At 42.2% G+C, this 10,148-nt stretch overlaps 1 protein-coding gene across 2 annotated transcripts in view; it reads left to right on the top strand.

The window, feature by feature from the left end:
- Window positions 1-252: 252 nt before the first annotated feature.
- CPQ (carboxypeptidase Q) overlaps window positions 253-10,148 on the top strand; it is a 660,399-nt gene continuing 650,503 nt past the window's right edge. Inside the window, exon 1 of one of the 2 annotated variants that reach the window (XM_081070557.1) lies at window positions 253-411. The gene's annotated coding sequence lies outside the window, so the exon portion shown is untranslated. The remainder of the gene's footprint in view (window positions 412-10,148) is intronic. The other variant, XR_013994760.1, reaches the window with a different exon arrangement.

Here is a 10,148-nt window from a genome sequence, read left to right as displayed (position 1 = left end):
TGAGGAGTACCTTTAGACCCTATATAAAGAGCAAGGTCAAGGGGCTCAGAACCTCGGGGGTGACACTAAATTTTCCACTGGGGGCGGGAACCCAGAAGGTGAGGAGCCATCCGGTCCTCTGAGTCCCGGCTAGGACCCACGGGCATGCTGGAGGTGGCTCCCCGACCCCTCCCGCCTGGTAGGTCTGGCATGCCCTCAACACCCCCGCCCCGCCCCAGGCGCCCAGGCACGCCCCTCCCGGCGTCCCGCGTCCCGCCCTCCGGCCCGCGGCGCTGGGAGCAGGGCGGCGGTCGCCAGGCTACGTGAAGGACCTTAGCCACGTTGGGGGTGTGGCCGCCGCCACCTGCAGGCTGGGCTGCCTGCACCAGGGCACCGCCTCTTCCTCCGCCGCATCCCGAGGAGCCGGACCAGGTTCGTTTGCCGCCGGCCGGGTTGTGCCCGCTGGCGGCTGGGCCGAAACCCTGGCTCCTCCTGGCGGGCGGGCTGAGGCGGGTGCCGGCCCCAGGGATGGACTTCCGAAGTTGCTCATTCTTGGGAATCACTGACGGGTGGGGCTGGAAGGCCATTGGAAGATGGGCGCCTGCGGCTTCCGTGAGCCGGGAGGCACGGGGCCCAGTACTGGGGAAGTTGCGTGCGGGCATTGGGATGGAGGAGGAGGCTGCAGAACCGCAGCGAGCGGGGCCTGGGTTGTTCCTTCGGCCCGGCCGCCGCCTATTCCTCGTCGTCTCCCAGGTCCAGCTCCAAGCCGCCAAGGAGAGTCCCTCTCCCCGCCTCTGGAACAAATTCCTAGTCCCCCCCCCCCCCCCCGGCTTTATCGAGGGCTCCTTTGAGGTCCCCCCCCCCCCCCCCCCGCTTTTTAGTTTGTACTTTCACTTTTACATGAACGTCTAGGCTCCACTCAGACTCAGGTACTCGGAAGTACTCAATAAGTAACTGAAGAATGAGTGAGTACCTGTGAAGTACAGCTGGTGAATTAAGGAATGAGGCAGTGAATGTGTACATATGAAGTAGAGCTGAGTGAAGGAATACCTGTATGGATGTAAATACATACGAAATGAAGGCAGTGGAGACATAGGTTTACAATTTTTATCTTCTGGTAGATAGTTTCCAAAAAGTTATAAATGTACTTTTGTAAACGAAGGCATTCTATGGTGGCTACTTAAAAGGAGTTCTAGGCTATGCTGTTCTCATAATAATCACAGAAGCACCCCATCATATTTCCACTTAGGGTACATTTTCGTATGTATTCCTTAAAACAAAATATGCCTAGGCATTTTCTTGCTTGTGTTTTGTTTCCTATTTCAGACTTTTGGAGAATCATTGATGCCATAATATTTAACATATTTCTGAAAAATAAGGGTGAATCTAAAGGTAGAACCACATGGCTGTGTTTAAGTAACTTGTTTGTAAAACCAGACATTTCTCTTGAACTCAGGATTGTGGAGAATCTTGTTTGTGTTCCTGAGACAGGTACTGGCTGATTTGTGGGTGACTGAAGAAGGCTGATTATAGACCGGACAGGAAAATAGAGACATTTGTGTGTGGATGCTTTGAAGTTACATAGGTTGAGACTGCTTTGATACAATTGGTCATTGCATCAGTTCTAGGTTTCCAGACCCAGGTTTCAGAAAGGCTGGATGACTTTGGACTTGTCACTTGATCTCTTTAGTTCTCCGTTTCTTAATCTCCAAAATGAGAGAGGTGATGTGGGACTTCTTCCTGAGACAGATTCTAGGATTCCCACCCCCCTAAAAGATTTTTATTACAATATAGCTAACATACAATATTATATTAGTTTCAGGTGTACACAGTTGTTATTAAACATTTATATATCTAAAGAAGTGATCACTATAAGTCCAGCAACAATCTGACACCTTACTCTGCTATCACAATATTACTGACTATATTCCCTATGCTGTACATTACCATGACTTACTTGTTTTATACCTGGAAATTTGAACCTCTTACTCCCTTTCACCTTCCCTCCCCCACTTTAAATTTTAATTATGGTTGACATTCACTATTATTTTATGTTAATTTTAGGTGTAGAACATAGTGGTTAGACATTTATATAATTCAAGAAGTGATTCCCCTGACTAGTCTAGTACCGACCTGACACTATACATAGTTATTACCATATTATTGACTATATCCCTTATGCTTTATTTTCCTGTGACTGTTTTATAACTACCAATTTGTACTTCTTAATACCTTCATCTTTTTACCCTGTCATCCAACCCCCCCTCCCAGCTATCACCCCAACAAATCCAGTACCCTTCTGACACCATACATAGTTGTTACAGTATTATTGACTGTATTCCTTATGCTATACCCTATGTCCTCATGACGACTTTGTAACAACCAATTTGTACTTCTTCATCGCTTCCCCTTTTTCACCCATTCCCAACCCTGCTCCTGTCTGGCAACCATCAAAATGTTCAAATGTTCTCTGTTTCTATGAGTTAGTTTCTGTTTTTTTTTTTTTTTTTGGTTGTTGTTGTTTATTTTTTTCTTTAGCTTCAACATATAAGTGAAATCACATTGCATCTGTCTTTCACTGCCTGACGTACTTCAATCAGCACAATACCCTTCAGGTCCGTCCATACTGCTACAGATGATGAGAACCCATTCCCTTCCCTGGCCAAACAATATGCCACTGTATATATGTACCACCTCCTCTTTATCCCTTCATCCATCAACAGATACCCAGGCTGCCTCTACATCTTTGCCATTGTAAACAATGCTGCAGTGAGCACATGGGTGCACTTGTTCCTTTGAAGTAGTGTTTTCGTTTTTTTCGGATAATTACTTAGAAGGGGTATTACTGGGTCCTTTGTCACTTTTTATAGACTTTGTTTTAAATTCTGTTTTGTCAGCTGCAAGTATTGCTACCACAGATTTTTTGTTTTTTAATTTCCATTTTCATGAAATATGTTTTTCTCATCCCTTTACTTTAAGTCTGTGTGTGTCTTGATCTGAAGCGAGTCTCCTGTAGGCAGCATATGCAAGGGTCTTGTTTTCTTATCTATTAAGCCATCCTGTCTTTTGACTGGAGCATTTAATCCATTTGCATTGAAAGTAATGAAAGTAATTGTTGATAGATATGTAGTTGTTGCCATTTTATTATTCATATTTTTGACTTTTCTTTTTTTTTTTTTTTTTTTTTTTTTTTTTTTGGTCTTAAAAAAGTCCCTCTTACATTCCTTGTAATACTGGTTTGGTGGTGATGAACTCTTTTAGCTTTTTCTTGTCTGGGGAGCTCTTTATCTGTCCTTTGATTTTAAATGATAGCTTTGCAGGTAGAGTAATCTTGGTTATAGGTCCTTGATTTTCATCACATTGAATATTTTGTGCCAGTCCCTTCTAGCTTTCCAAGTTTCTGTTGGGAAATCAGCTGATAATCTTATGGGAGCTCCCTTGCATGTAACGGCTTTCCTCTTGCTGCTTTTAAGATTCTCTCTTTGTTTTTACACTATGGCATTTTAATTATGATGTATCTTGGTGTGGACCTCTTTTGGTTCATTTTGTTTGGGACTCTGTGCTTCCTGGGCTTGTATGTCTATTTCATTCACTGGATTAGGGAAGTTTGCTGTCATTATTTCTTCAAATAGGTTTTCAATTCCTTGCTCTCTTCTCCTTATGGTACCCCATATGATGCAAACATCAGTACACTTGAGGGTGTCCCGGAGGCCTCTTAAACTCTCCTCTGTTTTGTTTTTTTGATTCTTCTTTCTTTTTCTGTTCTGATTTGGTGTTTTTTGCTACTTTGTCTTCTAAATCACTGATTCGATCCTCTGCTTCATCTAATGTACTGTTGATTCAGTCTAATGTATTCTTCATTTCAGTTAGTGTAGTCTTTATTTCTGACTGGTTCTTTTTTATGTTTTTTATCTCCATTTTTATGTTTCCTCTCTCTTTGTCGACGTTCTCCCTGAGATCACTGAGCATCCTTATAACCGAACATCCTTATATCTGGTAGATTGCTCATCTCCATTTTGTTTAGTTCTCCTTCTGGAGCTTTGTTCTGTTCTTTTATTGGAATATGTTTCCTTGTCTACCCATTTTGGCTGCCTCCTTGTGTTTTTTTCTATGCTGGGCTGCTATGACTTCCGGTCTTAATAGAGTGGTGTTATGTAGTAGGTGTCCTGTGGGACCCAGTGGTGCAGTCTCCCTGGTGACCAGAGCTGGGTGCTCCAGGTGTGTCACTAGTGTGGGTTGTCTGTCCCTGTTGTAGGTGAGACTTGATGCCTTTTGCACGTCAATGAGAGGGATTGATCCTCAGGCCGATTAGTTGTGAGGACTGGCTGTGAGTATAGTAGATGAGCTGGTGTTCAGGGGCTGACCCAGAGCAGGGTTCTCTTTGGGTGTGTTGTTTTTGGAAGTGGCAGGGTGATGCTCCTTCCCTGTCTGAAGTTGTCTAGTGGGCCTGCCAGCCCCAGGGTCTCCTGGTAAGGCACCTGCTGCAGGCCAAATCAGCTGCCGTCTGTGCCCTGCCTGGGGCCCTCTGACTTGAGCCAGAAAGCAATTCAGAGATGGCTGCTTCCCATGCTGTGCTTGAAAGGCCAACCCAGGAACGAAGTCTGACTATTGCTAGTGTCGGGCTTAGGGCTACTCAGCCAAAGGTACGCGACATGCTAAAAGCCAGGTGTTGCATTTTTGGGTTTTGTGAACCTTTGAGAGATTTTAGGAAAGTTTGCAGCATGAGCCAAGGCAGGCCACTTATACAGAAAAGCCACTAAAAACGTCTTGGGTGTGCCAATTACTATGGTGGGACAGAGAAAGGTGATAGTTTGCTGGAGATCTAGATATGGTGTCTGCCTGCCTCTGTATGCAAGGCGGGGGGGGCTCAACAAAGAAACAATTGCTTTTGCCAGCTCCTCCATCTGGGAGATAGCTGCCCCTCCAGGCCTCACATTGAACCTAGGCAATTCAGTTCCTCCTTGTATGTACCTGGTGCTTTTCAAACTGCTGCCCCAACACTGACGCTCAGAGCAAGTGATTTCATCAGTGAGTAAGTCTGTGCCTGGTTCCTTTAAGAGGAGTGTCTAAGATTGCACCCACCTATGGCTCACTCAGCCATAATCTCTGCTGGTTTTCACATCCAGAAGTTATGGGGACTTCTCTCCCTGGCACTGAAACCGTGGGCTGCGGAGGGGCTGGAACCCCTTGTTCCTTTGGGGAGGGGACCTCCACATCTGAGATATCCCTCCCGATTTTTACTGGACACATGAGGGTGTGGAAGCAGCCTGTTCCACATCTCTGCTCCTCCTACCAGTCTTGAGGTAGCTTCTTCTGTATATCCGTAGTTGTAGGGCTTCATTTCAGCTGGATTCCAGGCAATTCTCAATAATGGTTCTTCTGTGGTTTAGTTGCAATTGATGTGGTCCTGAGAAGAGGTGAGCACAGTGTTTACCTACTCTACCATCTTGACTGGAAATTAGGATTCTCTTTTATTAGGGGTACAAGGTAAAATTGTAGGTGATTAAATGGAATTCTACTTACTTCCGTTGTTCTGCTTGGGATTCTGTAGAATCTTGTCCCTCTTTTCTTCTCTGCAAATTGCAGTTCATTCCTGTTCCTTTCTACATCTGCTTCAACAGATCTGGGAGCTCAAGATAAGAATAATAGACTCTGGGCTGGGAGGAGAAAAGAGGGCAAGATTTTACTGTGCATTACCACAGACTCCTGGGTCTAACTTGTTAATGATACAACCTAGCCTGACAATACCATATATTTCCATTATATTCAGGGAATTATATCACTATTAATTTGCATTTGAGATTAGTTATAGATCATAACATTTTTGAGCTGAAAAAGTCATTTTCTCTACATATTAAAATACATTTTGTATGCTACATTTAACAACACAAAGTCCCAAACATTTAAGTAAAATAAAATTAATGTTACCTACTTCAAGTCTTTTGGGAGACAAGTTGCCAAACGTGATACTGGGTGAAACAAAACTGTCTTGAACTCTTTTCCTTAAGACCCTCTTATGGGGTCATGTGTTGTTCATACATGGAATGTAACAGTTGATATTTATGGGGCACTGTGCACCAAGCACTGTCATATTTAATTTTTTTACTTATATTGCCCCATTTAATCCTTAATGTAAACCAAGGAGGTAGATGCTATTGTAATTCCTATTTAACCTACCTAAATAGAAACAGTGCTTGAAAAATGGGTAAGTATTCAGAACACAGGAAGATGGAGGCAGGGTTTTTCCCAGAAATAGACAATCCAGGTATAATCTGTGTGATGTTGGGGAATATGATCTCTGTTTGTACTCCAGAGTGTATACAGAGTGTGCAAAAAAAGTGTACACATTTTAAGAAATGAAAAAACTATTAATATATACCGATAATAAAAGATGAATACAAGTCATGTTGGACTTCTGCAGTTACAAGAGGTTCTCAAAGCATCCAGACACTTCTGATTGTGGCGAAGTACTGTTGAGCAACGTTGACCAAAGTGTTAATATCTCTTAAAATGTGTATACATTTGTTTGGCACCCTAGGTATATGAACTCTGGGGCATTGTGGGTAAGTGAATTTAGGATGGGAGCCCAGGGGTGGAGTGATTAAGATCAAACTACAGAGAATTGGTTCTTATGTCATTTTGAAAATTATTGCATTCCACTGGGACTCGGGTAGACTCTGATACTTTGACCTAGATGCACATGCATGCTAATTTGAAATGTGTTCAGATTTACCAATTTAAGTAGTATAAAATGGGTGACATCAAGAGCTGTCATTAATATGCGGCACTTAAGGGCTGTGAACTATGAGTACCAAGCAGTGTTGTTTCTTGGGCTAGCTAGCTTTGTGTCCATGGTATGGCACTGCCCTGCCCCCATTCCCCCAACCTCTTTTTTTCTTTTATAAGAACAACAGCTCCTAATGCAGACAAGGTACATTGCTGGCATCCCTGTAATGCAGGGACAAGAATGCAAGACGCATTCCCAGGACCTTTATAGTTAATTGACAAGAGCCAAAAGAGAGGCCCATAAAATAAGTGGAAAATTATTTTGTTTCTTCTTTGTCAGTCAAGTTTAGCCTTGTGGAAGGCAGAGACCAGTTGTGGCCGCCTGAAAAACTGAAACCTGATGCCAATTTGACTTAGTTCAGGAGGCTGAAACTTTGTGCCCTGAAGGCTGTTGTGATGGAATAGACCTTCTCATTGCTCACAATATTATGAAAAAAACATTAAAGCAACATTTTTTATTACTTGCCCTGGAGCCAGAGCTTTAAATGTACTTTCTTTCCCCCCATACCCTCCCTAAACCACTTAGCTTTTAAAAACAAACAACACATTCATGTATTTGCTATAGTCAGATTATTAGTCCTTTTTCTTTATTTCTGTACCCTGTTTCTTTAATGCAGCAAAGAAATTGGACTTGTGTGCTTTTAGGTCTCTGGACTTTTTTTTTAGTTATTTTATTCAGCACATAGTAATTTCAGTAACCATTTATTGATTGTGTACTCTGTGCCGGATAAAGGTGAATGAGATAGTGAGTGTAAGTAGGAAAGGAAGGTGACCCATCCATAAATAATGGTACCATAGGATGATGTGGAAATAGTGGCTAATCATTCTCCCAGGAAAGAAGTATGGTTAGAGCTGAGAAAGATTTCACAAAGAAGGTGAATTTTGAACTGAATTTGGAAGCCTGAAAACCAAGGGAGAGAGAAGGGTGTTTCAAGTAAGGAGAACTACATGGGCAAGGAAAAGGAGGTGAGTGTGAGTGTGACACTCCCAGGAAGAAACAGGGCTTTAGTGTGGCTGCAGTAGAGAGATCTTGTGAGGCTGGGGCCAGAGAATGAAGGTCCTGGAATGCCATGTTATTTAGACTTTATGACAGTGCATAATCTTTTTTAAAATGAGTTTCTTTAAGCTGCATTTTTAAAACAAGATGCTATGTTGGATTTTATTTAGGAAATAGCTCCACAAATAATGTTTTGGAGGAACTGGAGAGGGAAAAGCCAGGATGCCAGAAGAAAATGAGACTGCTATTTCTGTAGCCCAAATGAAGTAGGATAAAGGTCTAAACTAACACAGGTTTGAGAGATACTCAGAAAATAGAGAGGATAGGATTTAATGACTAGCTGAATGTAGGAAATAAGGTTGAAAATAATTTTGAGATTTTGGAATTGCTTGACTAGGTGAATAGAGATGCCACTAAATGAGAATAACACATATAAGATGCAGAAGAAGTTTTGAGAGAGAGATAGTAGAGTAACTGTGGAACATCTAGGGGAGATTTCCAGGATACAGCTTGACTGTAGCTGTACTGTGACATCATACAGTCAACACCTGCCAAAGGTTCTGACATGTCCTCAGTCTAAAAGGATAAATCAATTCCACAAATCACTTAAAAAGAAGGAAAAATGCCACTTTAGACTTGATTAAAGACATCACATCATATTTCAGGTACGTTTCTTTTCTTTACATCTAATTGTTATGTAAATTCCAGTGAAAGAAAAAAGGATAGACACGCAAACAATAAGGCGCTATCATAAGCCACCAAGAGAAACCAAAATAGAGCAATATAGATGGGAGTGGTTGAAAGAAACAAAGAAGAGGCGATGGCAGCAGTGTAGCAGAGAGGACTGATGGCTTGAAGACACAGGTACAAGCAGATGTGGAATACAGAGAAGAAATTTGAGCTGGCTCTTCCAAATAACTATAGTAAGAATATCACAAGCTTTGATTTCTCATCTTATTCAACGTGTCAGGAAGAGACGCTAGGAGATTGTTCTGAAATACTGGACAGAGGGTTTGATGTTATTTTGCAGAGAAAGTTGGGAGACTTTGAACCATGGGGTAAAAAACAGGTAGAGTAAGGTTCAATGAAAAGGATAATGATCAGAAAAAATTTTCAGAACACTTACCGGATTCTATGACAAATAGTTGTTAACAAAGAAGGTGTTCTGTTAGCGTTGTGTCACTGGACTTGCTTGGAAAAAAGAATTTATCAGCATAGCACCTTATATTTAAAAATAATTTTTTTTATATTTTCTTGATAAGTTATATTGCACTTTTTTTTTATTGGGGAAGGGGAACAGGACTTTATTGGGGAACAGTGTGTACTTCCAGGACTTTTTTTTTTTCCCAAGTCAAGTTCTTGTCCTTTCAATCTTAGTTGTGGAGGGTGCCGTTCAGCTCCAGGTCCAGTTGCCGTTGCTAGTTGCAGGGGGCGCAGCCCACCATCCCTTGCGGGAGTCGAACTGGCAACCTTGTGGTTTAGAGGACGTGCTCCAACCAACTGGGCCATCTGGAAGCTCAGTGGCAGCTCAGCTCAAGGTGCCATGTTCAATCTTTAGTTGCAGGTGGCACTGCCCACCATCCTTTGCGGGAGTCGAGGAATCGAACTGGCAACCTTGTGGTTGAGAGCTCACTGTCCCATGTGGATATCAAACTGGCAGCCTTCGGAGTTAGGAGCACGGAGCTCCAACCGCCTGAGCCACAGGGCTGGCCCCGAAAAGAATTTTTACATTTGATAATTACATACCCCTCAGCAGTAGGTGCATCCAGTCACTATTTTCGTTCTTTTATAAACTAAAAATCTGGGTATTTAGGAGCCTGAGTTTGCCTCAGATCCCATGGCTGGCAATTCTTTGAGTCCACTACTCTGTTTATTGTATCAGAGCCTTGTTTTGCCTTGGAACCTTGGCCTTTTATAGTGTACTCCTCCCGCCGCCAACCGTGTCACATTATGTGCAAGTAAATTGGATAATATTTGAAAGCAACAAAGCCAAGATCTCCAGGGAAAGAGGCAGTGATGGAAAGAATGCTTAGCACCAACTCTGCTGTGTGCAGTGGGGATGGTTATGAAGCGTTGCATATAGATAATATCTGTGGAAATCAAATGACACTTTCAATACAATAGAAGCATGTACAATGTAAAACAATCTTATGATTAAATCTTCTATGAGGCATTTATCCCCTATTTATAAAATAAACTTAATCACTCCTTTATATATTGTCTGGATAAACTTAGATTTTTAAATATGGGGTTTTCTTAAAGCAAGATATATTTGCAGTAAGCTACATCTATATTGATTATGTTATATGAATACTTTTTGAACTTGAGTATCAAATCTGAAGATGGGGATCTGGAGCTGGATCCCCAAATCATTAGAGACCATTAA

The sequence above is a fragment of the Rhinolophus hipposideros genome (assembly GCF_964194185.1).
Source record: "Rhinolophus hipposideros genome assembly, chromosome: 13".
NCBI lineage: Eukaryota > Metazoa > Chordata > Mammalia > Chiroptera > Rhinolophidae > Rhinolophus > Rhinolophus hipposideros.
The sequence above is the reverse complement of the archived record's forward strand: the minus strand, read 5'-3'. Positions and strand labels throughout refer to the sequence as shown.